The 10,890-nt window shown below is 46.7% G+C and overlaps 1 non-coding gene across 1 annotated transcript; it reads left to right on the top strand.

Moving 5' to 3' along the window:
• Positions 1 to 7,646: 7,646 nt before the first annotated feature.
• On the top strand, positions 7,647 to 7,718 carry TRNAA-CGC (transfer RNA alanine (anticodon CGC)). Its single transcript has one exon. It is a non-coding gene; the product is annotated as a tRNA-Ala (tRNA).
• The last annotated feature ends 3,172 nt before the right edge of the window (positions 7,719 to 10,890 follow it).

Below are 10,890 nucleotides of genomic sequence, written 5' to 3' on the forward strand. Positions count from 1 at the left end.
GGGCGCGCAAGCCAGCCGAAGACAACCTCGGCCTTCAACCGCTGGGTGCAGCTCTGTGCCTGTTCATCGAAAAGCTGTTCTTGACGACGCCATAATCAACATGATTTGTAATGACATGGAGCCCTTTCGTGTTGTCCAGAGGGAGGGATTCAAACGATTCGTAACGGTAAGTTTTACAATATTACAAGCCGCCTTTCATCAAAGTAACTGCTTTGTATTCCTTCAGATTCAGGTCGCCGTCCCGGGCTACAAGTTGCCATCGCGAGACGACCTCATAGAGAACTTCCTGCCCGTGAAATTATCAGCGCTGCATACCAAAATATCATCGTCTTTGGCGGGAGCCATAGAGTTTCTCACTATGATACCTAGAGGGTAATCTGGCGCCACCGTCTATGGGAGTTTCTTAAGGGGGCACCGTGCCGTCATAGGAATGACGGTATATGTGTCTGCGAGGCTCGTGTTGGCTGGTGTTGTACGAGGCTTCGTCTAAAACGTGGATATGGCTACACAAATAACGCGTTCTCAAAGTAAAATCTTCATAACATGTTTCCATTCACGCATATTACATCTTTACTCACCTAAAATGCATGACCAAGGGAAGAAAAGCAAGAACAGACGACAAACTGTTTCAAAGCGAGCGCGAACCGTGTCGTCTGTCCTCCAACTTTAGCGGCCCGCTGACACTTTTTACGTAACATATAATCGTACACGCAATAATAAGTTCTTATAGTTAAACAAAACATGTTTTTGCGTAATAATAAAACCAAAACAGCTTTTTACGTGCCGTTTTAGTAGAAAATGAATCATTCTGACAGACAGAACAGTGCTTGACAAGCGCGTCTTCAAGGTGTCCTGTCTCTCCGAGAATGATGCCAATTCGAAGTCACAATATACCAGCATTCCCATGCATACCACAGCGCAGCAGCGCCAGATTTCCCTCTGGGTAATGTAGTGAGAAACTCTATGGCGGGAGCGGAGTACGCCTGTATCGCACTAGACGTGTGGACGTCATAGTCTACCGAGGGCTTCCTGGCTCTCGAAGCAACAGTCGTGGACAGCCACTTCATGGCTTACACGTATACATGCTCAGTTTCACTCGCCTGACGGGGAGTCACACAGCCGCTCGGATCTGCTCCGAGTATGACGCAGCATTGCTGCAGTGGAGCATCGCTGACAAGGATGAAATATGCATTTTCGTACAATTTCGCCTCAGTTAACTGTTTTCATTTCACTTTCCAGGTCATTCGCGTGGTGACAGATAACGCTTCATCAATGATAAAGGCATTTGCATTTACCGGGTGGGAGACTGAAGAGGGCGATGATGATGACAATTTCGACGACTGCCTGGAACGCTTAACCAAGGAGCTTTTAAGCGAGTTCCATCAGTTGGAGCAATTTCGATTTGGCTGCGTCGCCCACAACCTGCAGCTTGCCGTAAAAGACGCCATTCGGCAGGTATGCCCTATTAAGTAACATATTGGTTTCATCTTATGTGCATTGATACGTCGTTTATTTATTACTATGTTCATGAACAACTGTTCGGGCGAGGCTTAATTCTTAAATAATTTGCAATAAATGCATGGACAAAGAATCTATGAATATAATAATTGCAGTTTGAAAAGTAAAGGCAGACAAATGTGCCTATTACAATTGCGGTTGTTTAAAGCTTTATTATGCAACTACCTCCAGCTCATGTTTAGCCGAATTTTCCAGCGTGCTTCGCTTTTTCACCTTGGGTATTCGTGGTGCATCTGCTACCATGGCCGAGGTCATGAACTCTGCTTGCCATCATGTAGTGGCTGCGGATCATTATTCTGCCGCCAGCCAGGCACCAAGCTAACGCCCCTTCGAGGTCTGCTCTCACCACGTCAATCGATCGTTCTAAAATACCTCTCAAGACAAACAAAAACAAAACTGGCACATCATGTAAAGAACGCCCACGCTATTTCGAAGTTACATTTTAAACCATTTGGATTTGGTTGATTCCTTGTTCAAGCTATATTCGCCTTATTGTATCTTGTGCTCTTTGCTGTTTTTCTCCTTTCGTGATATCCCTCTCCTTTTTTTGCAGTGCAATGCCGTAGGATTACACATATCATTATTCTCTTTCTGAAACTCTATTGTTTGCCGTTTGCACTACCTGTACGTGCAGTGGCGATATTCACTAATTGTCGTCCTCGATTTTTTTTTCATGACCCAAATGCGGAGGAAGTCGTACAAAAATGCGACGCCGTCGTTGCATCTATGTATACAAGAGCACCGCCTACACGGAAGAAGTGTTGAATGTGGCCGGTCTGCATTTGGAATCTCACAACGCGACGAGGTGGAACTCGCAGCTATGAATGACGAGAAAGCTCGTTACCACTTTTTCGAGTCCTCCAACCTGACAGAAACTCTGCACGCCTGCAAGAAGGCTAAATTGTCTGAATATGTACTGAGGTTGGCGACAGACTTGACTGAGTTTCTCTCCTTTCTAGAGGAAGCCACCGAGTTGCTGCAGAAAATGCACGAGGCAGTCGGGCTTTTGCTTCTCCCGTTGCGAAATATCGAAGTTTCTCTTGCGGAAATCTTAAGCAAAGAAGCAAAGGCATATTTCTTTGCAAAGAGGCGCCTAAACGTCTACAGCATAGTCTGGAGAAGCGGTTCGCAAGCACGTGGACTGACTGTTTCTTTTTTTTTTTGTGAGTGCCTTCCTAGACCCATGGTTTAAATCCTCTTGGTGTCGAGATGCAACAGCCGAGCAGATGCGTTCTGCAGTGCTGGGGATGGCGCCTCCCTTGTGTGGGCAGGACAGCGCCAGCACCGTCGCGAATGCAGACTCTGAAGCAGGACCAAGCAGACTGACGTTTAAAAACATCAAGCAGAATGAAAATGCCCACCAAGACAATATGCCTGGATCCATTACAGGGAAAATTTCTCTTTGCCTGACAGAGTGAACTTGCGGAGAGACGGTTAAGCCCCTGACCTATCGAAAAGCGAACGCTAGCCGCTTTCCCTTGCTTTCTCGCCTCGCAAGGGCAGTTTTCCCTGTGGATACGACGTCAGCTCACGTGGAATGCGTGTTTTCTACGGCATCCCTGATAATGACAGCGAAGCCAAATCGGCTGTCAAGCATCTTATTCTAGCAGCTTATGTTTGGGAAGCGGAGCACATTGTTAGGTAGAAGGCAATTGTTTTATCTCACTTTTTTTTAGAACAGTCCGTTGAAACAGCCGTCATTTACTCGTCGGGTTTTCAAAACTAAACGGCGAAGCACCCATTCAGCTCATGACAGTTTGTCGCAAAATTTCGATGAATAAAACCAAAATAAAGCTTCTTTCCGCACCTTGCGCTGCTTGCGACCTTTATTGCAGCATTTAAAATCACGAGGACACTTAAGCAAAAATACGCTATGTCGTCATTTTAGCATTAACACATTTAAGCTTAAACGATATCAAAACATCACAAGCCGTTAAAACATGCTGACCACGCAAATACTATAGCTAGCGGGAGAACTGCCCTTATGGGAATGAGTAGGGAGGTTGTGCTGCACGAGATATGTCACCTAGCCACTACGCCTCGACCTTGGTAACGCGTTTTGCGTATTTTTGCATTTCTTAACGTATCTGATAACATCAGCTTTATGGTGCGTTCATCGGTAACTCGACAAAAGTATCAAGATGCCTTTCATACGTTCAGGAATTACAGGAGTGGAATAGAACTGCCCGGCCATTCCCGGATTGGGAATGGGCTAAGTTTTTTTCATTCCGAGGAATTGAAAGGAATGGAATTGTGGCAAGTTCTATTTTCCCGGAATGGAATGGGGGCACCCATTCTACCACACTGATCCCAACCGGCACGATTTAAAGACATGCGAATGCCACGTAGCTGGACAGAACCAAGGTAATGCTGTTTGCCGTCACTTGGAGATACTAACTTTATTTCTTGCATTCCGCCTAAATAAATAATTAGTCTTAGTTAAGTAATCAAATATTACAATTAGATTATAAGTGTCGATGTGAAAATTGTAGAGCAACATGAAAAACTCCCCATACAGCTTACAGTTGCTGAATACGTGCTACATAAAAGGGTTTTCCCGAGCGGGAAAGAAATCCGCGAATGCACGCAAATTTGCCGCGCGACTGGCCGCTCGAGGCACTTTGCGTGTAATCGCGGCAATCGAACCCACGCAAGGACTTGATTTTAGTGCCTTAATTAACTTCATTAACTCTGTTTTAATTACTTCGCCTTAATTAACACCAAAGGCCGTGGGTTTACGCCCACCAAAGGTCGAGGGTTCTCTGACTTTCGTTACGCTAACGCTGACAACTACGCCGGATTTTCCGCCTCATCAGCCTTATTATCCATCCATCCATCCATCCATCCGTCCGTCCGTCCGTCCGTCCGTCCATCCGTCCATCCGTCCGTCCATCCATCCATCCATCCATCCATCCATCCATCCATCCATCCATCCATCCATCCATCCATCCATCCATCCATCCATCCATCCTCTTACACCAACCCAGTGGCCCAAGTTGTCTAGTTGCTTGAGCCACCAAGTATGTGCTCGTGGTCGGGATGCCGCCGTGGTCGTTGCATCATCGTTATTCCAGCTTGTCATCCGACTCTCATTATGTCGTTCTCGTCACGCCATCGACATGCATTCGTTGTTACACTGCTGTTGTGTTGGTCGTTCCATCGTCTTCACCCCAGCTTCGTCATCCGACTCTAGTCATGCCGTCATCTTCACGCCATCGTCGCTGTACAGGCTTCGTGATACAGTAGCCGTCGCGCCACTGTCGTCATACACTCGTCGTCATGGCATTATCCTTATACCGTTATCATGTGATTGTCGTCATTGCGTCGTCGTCATACAGTCGTCGTCATGCATTCGTTGTCATGCCGTTGTCGCGATCGGTTGCAGTGGTTCCGTCGTAGTCATTCTAACTTCATCATCCGACTCTAGTCATGCCGTCGTATTCACGCCATCGTCGTCACACAGTCGTCGTTATAATATTGCCGTTATGCCGCGTTGTCACGTTATCGTTTTACCATTGTCATCACTTGAGTAGCGTCAGTCCATTGTCGTCATGCCATCGTCGTCATACCGCCTTCATGGATCCATTGACACAATTCCTCCTTCGTCATTATATCGTAATCATGCTGTCGTTATCTAATCGCGATCATGCGTCGTTGTCATGTCATCGTGATCATGACATCGTCATACAGTTGTCATACAGTCCTCGTCATCCCATTCTCCTCATGTCGTCCTCGTCGCGCTGTCGTCGTTATTCCCATATCGCCATCTCATCGTCATGCCATGGATCGCCATCTCATCGCTGTCATGCCGTCGTCGTCATACCGCCTTTGTCCTTCCGTTGACGTCATTCCTACCTCGTCATTCCGTTGTGGTCACAGCCTCAGCGTCATACAGTCGCCGTCATGCCGCCATGCTCACGGGTGACCTTGACAAGCGAGTGTCATAGCAAAGTAAGACGATACCGGAGTAGTTCGCATATAGCCGAAGCAACGGGAGTCCCACAGTGATCAATCACTACAGTTGTTAAATAAACGTGACTTCGGGAATGCGGTGTGTCAGTGCATTGCTGGAATGCTAATCAACCGTTGACAGTCATTGTGAGATGAACTCTGCTGTATTTTTTCACTTCGCTGTAGATGTCTTCAGTTTTCTGGTGCCGACTTGCCTCTTGTTCTGCTTCTCCAGCCGGGCACCAACACAGTGGCACGTATCCAGTTGCACATACTAAATGGCACAAGTTGTTATTCGGGAACATACCCATCTGTACGTGCTCAATTGCGCTTGTGTCTAGTGGCCCAAGTTGTCTATTCTTTCACATGCCCAGTGGCTTAAGTTGGCATGACAGTGATTATATACGTCTATACGTGATACATACCGCAAAGTGAACGAGGTTCCCAAAAATATTTTCATCGCATTAAAAAATACTGGAGGCTTCTGCAGGAGGTTGCCAACAACATACCGTTGGTTTCATCCGTACAGAAGGCTTCGCGTTTACTTAAGACACGGTCCATGTTAGCAGGGACACCTGGTATGATCATCAGCTTATAGCGCCGTTATACTCCGTCATTTGATTGAATGCTACAGCTCAAAGCAGGACACGAAAAAAATACAAGTGTTGTTGCACTTCTTGTATCGTGCCATGCCTCCCGCTGTAAAATTCGGCTAGCATGCCCGGGAGCAGAATGTGATGACTTACACTATGAAGTTACTCTAGGATGGATGAATCAGAGATGAACGACAGTCTTTAATGCAGGACTTAACAATGGCGCATCTCAGCTGTAAGCGATCTTTAAAGCATAGAGGTCGTTGCATCCATGCGCAAAAGTGCGGCCTTCGAGGCCTATCGTTACGCAGAGGGTCCCGTCGCATAGAGTAGCGATGTGGGCACCGTCTAATGGCGGCTCGCTCAATTTTCTGCGAGCTCGCACGTTTCCTAATTGGCCGCTTATTATTTGGTACGAGGTTTTCTTCACGCAAAATAAAAGAGAAAAACTTCCTTACTTCGGCCATCGCTGTTGGTAATTGAGACGCCGCAAGTCTTCTACACTGGTTTGCTATATCATTGCCCGACAGCACAATAGTGGAGGGAGGCTTCCATGCAAACAAATGCGATACGGGACCCATTGGTTGTTTCCACTATGCAAACCGACGCACTCGTTATCTTTTTAGTAGGTGTGTTTGAATAGCAAAAATTACAAATTGATTGGAATACGAATATTCGAGAAAAACAACCTACAAATTTCGAATTGAATATCGAATATTTTATCATTCTATACTAAGTGAAACGCGGAGTGCGAGTCGAGTGCGTGTGGTAAAGAAAAATAGAGGCTTATCTATGCTCTGATACATGTGTACAAGGAGACAATGCAAGGTTCAGGCAAGGAGATACAATCTCTCCGAGGTTATTCACTGTGTGCTTAGAAGTATTGAAGCTATTAGACTGGGTAGGTTTAGTAGTGAGGATCAACGGGGAGTATTTCAACAGCCTTCGGTTTGCAGATAGCATTGTCCTAATCAGCAACATTACAGTGTTTCGTTGGGCCTCTGCTGGGAAACTGCAGAACAGCTGTGCACTTGAGTGTTTCACTGCGATAATGCGAGGTCGCGGGTTAGATCCTGGTCGCTGCTGCTGTATTTTTATAGGGGTGAAATGAAAAAAAAGAAAAAAAAAAGAAGAACACCCGTGCACGTAGATTTAGCTGCACGTTCAAGAACCCCATGTGGTCAAAAATTAATCAATTAAAGCAAGAACTAAGAACATCAAAACAAATAAGAAAAGAAAACGCATCTCTGCGTGCATCGCGGCAATTGACACATGTAAGCTCGTAAGCCTTGTTGTGTTACGTCAGTGCACGCATCATAAACGCCAATGTCGGCCTCGTAGTAATGGAATGTATCGGGTGAGCGTGCTACTAAAAAATTAATTAAAATATGGGGTTTTACTCGCCAAAACCACGACCTGCTTAGGATGCACGCCGTAGTGGGGGACTACAGAAATTTGGACCACGTCAGGTTCTTTAACCTGCACTTATATCTACGTACACGAGTGCTTTCGCATTATATATATAAACACACACAGTAGTAGTAGTAAAACATTAACACCAAAGAAAGTGGATGGGAAAACGGCGCCGCGGTAGCTCAATTGGTAGAGCATCGCACGCGCAATGCGAAGACGTGGCATCGTTCCCCACCTGCGGCAAGCTGTTTTTTCATCCACTTTCAATTCCATTAATTTATCCTTTCGTTAATCCAATTCGTAAGTACAAGTAATTTCCTCCATGTTGTCCTTGGCCACATAATATTCGATGGTTTCATTGTTGAGTCTTTGCAAATCAGTGGTATTACTTAAGAATGTGCCAAACTCGATGGCGGGTATCAAAATAAGCAATTACGCGCTTAAAGCGCACACCAGGGGCACTAACAAATTAGAACTTATTGTGCTCTGATCGACGTACTATATATAGTTGTTCCCCGTGGAAACACAGCAATGAAAAGGCCGAGCAAAGAACCGGTATCTCGGCACAGACATGAAAACAGCGCGAAGCATACTGCTATTAAAAGGCAGAAGACGAAGTGTTTTATCCGACAAAGTCAAGGAAAGGACGTGTTGCGCACGTGTTTTGTAGCCTTATAATCTGCTCGTTTCTGTAATTCTGCGTGTTGCCCTGTAACTTCTTTTCTCATAATAGTTGTGCCACTACTTTAAGAAAAAGAATGCTGTCAAAAGTAATTTTATTTCACAGTCACAACTGTTATGACCTCGCTTCTAGGAGAAGTTTGGAGAAAAAAAATTACAAAAAAGATATGGTTGATCCCTCTTTCATAGGAATCGGTAGAACACGAAAGCGAAACGTGTCTCTTCACAGAAGCCGAAATCGCTTCGTGAACTCATGAACTCACGCTCCGCTGCTGCGAAAAGCGCACTGTTTGCAGGTCGGTGGCCATGTTGCACGCAGGTTTGCTTCGCGCGCGGCGTCCTGGCGAGCGGCGTACAGCAGCCGAGCCTCTTAGGCACGAGCATTTTGTTCCGGCTCCGTAGTGTAACGGGCAGCCACTTGAGTTGTGACGCACTCAGCTTCAGGATTGCTAGCGGCCGAGTTCGCAGTGTGAGCCGCGAACGCGCGAAGGCGTTCTGCTTCACGCTGGCCTGTCTCCCGCGGGACCAAAGCCAGGTTTGCCCGTCGACATCGTTGGCTTTCTGCGCCGCTTAGCGCGGCAGTTTTATTGCGATAGCAATTATATGGACACTCCAGATGCATTTCTGCTGTCGCCGTGTTCTTCGTTGGCGCCATCGCAAGCGAAGCAGTGGGCGGCGTGTAAACATTGCTGATGCATGTTGAAGCTGCACTCCGTAGGCGACGAGGCGCCACAGGCTAATCGGTAACTGCGTCGTTACTTCAACAGAAGGCCCACGCCGCCTACGCCATGCTACACCACGCTGGAGCCTCCGCTGCGATGAGACTGCCGAAGCGCTCACTGTCGGCGCTCGTTGGTGTCATGATGCAGTACTTCGCTTCACCGCTCCTAGATGGCGGCGTCAGCCCTGTCAAGATAAAGCTCCTGCGTTCGCACCGACGTCACAACCCTTACAGGAAGTTGATGGCGGACCCCGGCATAACACATTTTCGTGTTAAAAATGCTTTGAGAGAAGTTTTTAGGAAAATTAGTTATTTAAATTCTGGGTGTTTACGTGTCCAAAGCACGATCTGATTATGAGGCACGCCATAGTTGGCGACTGTGGAATAATTTTGACCACTTGGCGTTATTTAACGTGCAATAAAGATTTTGAAGTACACAAACTTTTTTTTTTTGCAATTCACCCGCATGAAAATGCGGCCAAACTCCATACTTATTGCGCAGATTGGTAAAAAGAAAGCGTTAGTTTACAACTCATACCGAAGTGGGCCCTAGGGAAACTTGTTCGTGTTCTCATAGGGGACGATATTTCACCAGATGAATCCACCCACAGACGTCTATAGCATTCGCGTGCAGCATTTCAGCAGCGGCGTGCTTTAGGCTTGCCGAGGTGTTCAAGCATGTCGTAACAGCAATAATCCAATACCTAGCTCATAATTTCTGAGCACTTCGAAACAAAACGGTGACGTGTAGTTGGCAGAGCACTGGGGGCGACAGCCAGCCCATCCTTCGGTACGAAAGATGCTGGAGCTGGAGCACTGCGGAAGTGGTTGGAGAATAAATGTTCGATTACCAAGAACTCCGGTCATACGGAGCACATTCAAATACTTCTTGATATAGAATATTGTTAGGATTGAATATTCTGAATATTCCGAATTTTTTGACAGCTTTACCAAAGAATGTTGTGGTGCGCCTCTAAAGGCACGTTCACACCGAAGGCGGAGCGGACAAGCGGATCCGGCCAAGCGGCCGCGGATTTTCCGCTTTGCGGAAAGTACGCGGCCGCTTGGCCGGATCACGCCCGGACCGATTTTTTCCGCGCGGATAAGTTGGCCGCTTTGGCCGCAGCCAATCAGAACCCGACACTGCGGAAGCGCTGGTGAAGGAATGTAAACTAATGTCTTTCTCTGGGCTTTTCGCTTCTGTTATTCAAAAGCGTCAAAACGGCAAGTTGGGCCAGTTGGTTGGGATTCATAGTAAGGTTTGTTACAGCGCAACACAAGACAAGGACAAAAGAAGGTATAAAACGACGACACGGCGCCGTGTAGTCGCTTTATACCTTCTTTTGTCCTTGTCTTGTGTTGCGCTGTAACAAATCTTGAAAATCGACTAGACAAGTCGCGAGTAAAATGCCAATGATCTCGTCTTCTTCGTCTGAGCTCATCATTTTGCAGAAGTAGATAGCGGACGGGAGCGCGCCGACCCACGAAGAAAAAAATATCGAGAGTGCGCGCACAAACCCAAAGAGCCGCGAGATGGCGGCACGTCCCTGAAATTGCTAAAGAAATTGCGAGATGCCCCGCCTTCCCGGTGGCGCGGATAGCCAGACAACGCGGCCAGTCTGAACAGACGCGGGCGCTCGCCGCCTCGCCGCTTTGAAAAACCGCTTGTCCGCTTAGACGCTCCGCTTTCGGTGTGAATGTGCCTTAAGAGAGGGTAGAGCACTGAAAGTTTTTATGAGGAAGAGAGATAATTAGAGCCATGAAAGAAAGGTAAAAATAGTAGTGGAATCTAAGCATATATACCTGCCAACTCTCCGGAATTTTTAGCAAGCTTTACGAATTTGGGATTGCTTTACTATTTCACGAAAAATGCTGTTCGCGAAAAAGTTTCGCTTGTTGGTCTCCGAACCTTGCTTTGGAAATTTTCCCATGGTGAAAGGGTGCAAAAGTGGGGTTTGCTTTGAGCAAGCGGATGCAGTGAAACTTCTCAAACAGGCGACATCTGCAACAGCA

This window comes from Dermacentor variabilis, unplaced genomic scaffold (genome assembly GCF_050947875.1).
Source record: "Dermacentor variabilis isolate Ectoservices unplaced genomic scaffold, ASM5094787v1 scaffold_18, whole genome shotgun sequence".
In the NCBI taxonomy this organism is placed as follows: Eukaryota; Metazoa; Arthropoda; class Arachnida; order Ixodida; family Ixodidae; genus Dermacentor; species Dermacentor variabilis.